We start from the raw sequence: 4,514 nt of genomic DNA on the forward strand, positions 1-4,514 counted from the left end.
CAATTTCCTGGAAACGTACATGATGTCTGGGTAGTTTGGTGGCCAGCGGAAGTGTTCAGGCTCGGAAGAATGTCCTGGAGCCACTCTGAAGCAATTCGGGACGTGTCGGGTGTCGCATTGTCCTGCTGGAATGACCCACGTCCGTCGGAATTCACAATGTACACGAATGGGTGCAAGTGCTCAGACAGGATGCTTGCTTACGTGTCACCTGTCAGGGTCGTATCTAGACGTATCACGAGTCCCATATCACTCCAACTGCACACGCCCTACATCATCACAAAGCTTCCAACAGCTTGAACAGTCCCCTGCTGACGTGCAGGGTCCATGAATTCATGAGGTTGTCTTCATACCCGCTCTATACATTTTGAAACGAGACTCTTCCGACCAGGCAGTATGTTTCCGGTCATCAACAGTCCAATGTTGGTATTGAGTGGCTCAGACGAGGCACAAAGCTTTGTGTCGTGAAGTCATCAAGGTTACACGAGTGGGCCTTCGGCTCTGAAAGCCCATATCAATGATGTTTGGTTGAATGGTTCGCATGCTGACACATGATGGCGAAGCATTGACATCTGCAGTAATATGCGGAAGGGTTGCACTTTTGTCATGCTGAACGATTTTCTTCAGTTCCCATTCTCACAGGATCTTTTTCCGGCCGCAGCAGTGTCGGGGTTCTGATGTTTTACCCGAGTCCTGATGCTCACGGTGAAATGGTCGTACGGGAAAGTCCGCACTTCATCGCTATCTTGGAGAGGCTGTGTCCCATCGCTCGTGCTCCGACTATAACACCGCGTTCAAACTCACTCACATCTTGATAACCTGCCATTGTAGCAGCACTAACGGATCCAACAATTACGCCAGACACTTGTCTGGAAGTGCAAAATGGCTAAGCAGGGATGGCTAGAGGACAAATGTAAGGATGTAGAGGCTTATCTCACTAGGGGTAAGATAGATACTGCCTACAGGAAACCCAGTTCTAAGCAAAGAAGGGAAAGCAGAAAGGTGGAAGGAGTATATAGAGGGTCTATACAAGGGCGATGTACTTGAGGACAATATTATGGAAATGGAAGAGGATGTAGATGAAGATGAAATGGGAGATACGATACTGGGTGAAGAGTTTGACAGAGCACTGATAGACCTGAGTCGAAACAAGGCCCCCGGAGTAGACAACATTCCATTGGAACTACTGACGGCCTTGGGAGAGCCAGTCCTGACGAAACTCTACCATCTGGTGAGCAAGATGTCTGAGACAGGCGAAATACCCTCGGACTTCAAGAAGAATATAATAATTCCAAACCCAAAGAAAGCAGGTGTTGACATGTGAAAATTACCGAACTATCAGTTTAATAAGTCACAACTGCAAAATACTAACGCGAATTCTTTACAGACGAATGGAAAAACTGGTAGAAGCCGACCTCGGCGAAGATCAGTTTGGATTCCGCAGAAATGTTGGAACAAGTGAGGCAATACTGACCCTACGACTGATCTTAGAAGCTAGATTAAGGAAAGGCAAACCTACATTTCTAGCATTTGTGGACATAGAGAAAGCTTTTCACAATGTTGACTGGAATACTCTCTTTCAAATCCTAAAGGTGGCAGGGGTAAAATACAGGGAGCGAAAGGCTATTTACAATTTGTACAGAAACCAGATGGCATACAAGAGTCGAGGGGCATGAAAGGGAAGCAGTGGTTGGGGAGGGAGTGAGACAGGGTTGTAGCCTCTCCCCGATGTTATTCAATCTGTATATTGAGCAAGCAGTAAAGGAAACAAAAGAAAAATTCGGAGTAGGTATTAAAATTCACGGAGAAGAAGTAAAAACTTTGAGGTTCGCCGATGACATTGTGATTCTGTCAGAGACAGCAAAGGACTTGGAAGAGCAGCTGAACGGAATGGACAGTGTCTTGAAAGGAGGATATAAGATGAACATCAACAAAAGCAAAACGAGGATAATGGAATGTAGTCAAATTAAGTCGGGTGATGCTGAGGGAATTAGATTAGGAAATGAGACACTTCAAGTAGAAAAGGAATTTTGCTATTTGGGGAGCAAAATAACTGATGATGGTCGAAGTAGATAGGATATAAAATGTAGACTGGCAATGGCAAGGAAAGCGCTTCTCAAGAAGAGAAATTTCTTAACATCGAGTATAGGTTTGAATGTCAGGAAGTCGTTTTTGAAAGTATTTGTATGGAGTGTAGCCATGTGTGGAAGTGAAACATGGACGATAAATAGTTTGGACAAGAAGAGATTACAAGCTTTCGAAATGTGGTGCTACAGAAGAATGCTGAAGATTAAATGGCTAGATCACATAACAAATGAGGAGGTATTGAATAGAATAGGGGAGAAGAGGAGTTTGTGGCACAACTTGACAAGAAGAAGGGACCAGTTGGTAGGACATGTTGTGAGGCATCAAGGGATCACAAATTTAGCATTGGAGGGCAGCGTGGAGGGTAAAAATCGTAGAGGGAGACCAAGAGATGAATACACTAGGCAGATTCAGAAGGATGTAGGTTGCAGTAGGTACTGGGAGATGAAGAAGCTTGCACAGGATAGAGTAGCATGGAGAGCTGCATCAAACCAGTCTCAGGACTGAAGACCACAACAACAACATTTGTAATTTTCAGCAGCAGCAACTTGTCTTACATAGGCATTGCCGGATGCAGCAACGTATTCGGGCTGTTTACATCTCTCTGTGTTTGAACACGCATTCCTATACCAGTTTCTTTGGCGCTTCAGTGTAGGTGTGACCCAGTACATCAATTGTTCTATAGTTGCACTCGTTGATAACCAAAGAAACAAATCAGTCTTAACAAACACTGTTTTCCAGGATGGACTTTCCCAGTTCGCGTGCGCTGCGTCTCCGCCGCGACTGCTGACGGTGAAGGTACCCTGTATCGAAGGCGCTGCGCAATTGTGGCGAAAAGCGTGTGCGATGGAGTCTCACGTTGTGGGGAACGATCGTGATCAAGGAGACGAACAGCTCTTCCATTACCGCGAGCTTCGCCATACAGAAGGATCATGTCCGTGTATTCGGCAGAAGTGTGCTCAGCAATGGTGCTCTAACACTCACAGATACATGAACGAGGCATGAACCGTGTCAGACAGACAGGACAACCGTCAAATGACATCATACGACCCGACGTAGGTACGCCCCCCCCCCTTCCCCCGATGATTACCCTGTTGCATACCACCCTAGCAAAGATGTATTTAAACGGATGTAGCGGGGGTATACCTTTCCGTACATGGGTTCAGATTTAAAGTATCGTCACTCAATTCCCTAGAAGTTATTAATGGGAGTTTTGGAATTTTCTGTTATCTTTACAGCAAACTATACAGTTGTTGTCGTACCATATTCGAGAAATACGAATGTATTTCAGAGTTACTGCTCTTTTCCTGTATATTCTTACCATTAAAACCAAGTACCGTTTCTGTCTTAATATTAGGCACTATTTACAACATTTCAAGCACTATTTAAGTTGCCAGGATGAAAGTCGCGAGCTCTGTCTTCTTACCTCGTGTTTTCTACCGAAAATCTCATGCTTGTACTCTTGTCAACTTTACTATTACAGAGATCGCCCAAACTTTATTTATTTTTAATTGGTCCTGTGCGCAACAAATAACTTACTTGCTCTTTCTGCTGCCACTACTTGATCTGGTGCATTCCATTATTTAACAAAAACATAAAAAACCTATTATTCATGCTGAGTGCAATGCATGTTCTGTATGGCGGCTCCTCCCGTTGCTGCCGCTTACTACAACTACATATAATTGAAGAGAAAGGGTTTGGTCAAATCTAAACTCGATAAATGATAACCCAAACACGTAATTCCTTTTTTTTTTCAAAACTATATTCTGAAAGCGATTCTTTCTCATTCAATTAACAAAACACTAGAAGCTCTTTGAACAATCGCTTCGTATATAAATCTGCCTCCACTGGCATTAAAGCAATATTACAAATTAATAAAACTCTTGAGACAGACTGAAATACTTCTCAATTAAATGCATAGTGAGACAATTCCCTGACACCCCCCAGGGGGGTCCACAACTCTTTTGTGGACACGTGCGTAGCGAGCACGGGACCCCGAGCTAATGTGGCCCTCCTTCCTTTCCGGGCTGCGTACCTTCCCTTTCCGCATCCTTCCCCGTCCCCCATCTTCGCCCCACCCCCCCTCACCTCTGGCTCTTTCCTTCCCTTTCTCCCACTCAGGGAGTATGGTTTGTGCCTACGTCCGGAGATGGACGCTCGAAACTGTTACAAATTCCTTGCTTTCTACACTTGCAAGTCTTCGTCCTTCCTCTGTCCTTCTATTTTCCTTCCCTCTTCTCTTTGCACTTTTCTCCGCTGCGGCGTTTGAGACCCCTCTTCTTTCCTTTCCCTTTCTCTTTTTTCCTCCCTGTGCGTGTCTGAAGGCCGACCCACGCACTTCCATGCGTAGCCGGTGACGGGGTAACGCGTAATTCCCCGCCCCGGGTAGACAGGTAGGACACGTACGTACCCCCTGGTAACGGCCAGGCCCA

This window comes from Schistocerca americana, chromosome 10 (genome assembly GCF_021461395.2).
Source record: "Schistocerca americana isolate TAMUIC-IGC-003095 chromosome 10, iqSchAmer2.1, whole genome shotgun sequence".
Classification (NCBI taxonomy): Eukaryota; Metazoa; Arthropoda; class Insecta; order Orthoptera; family Acrididae; genus Schistocerca; species Schistocerca americana.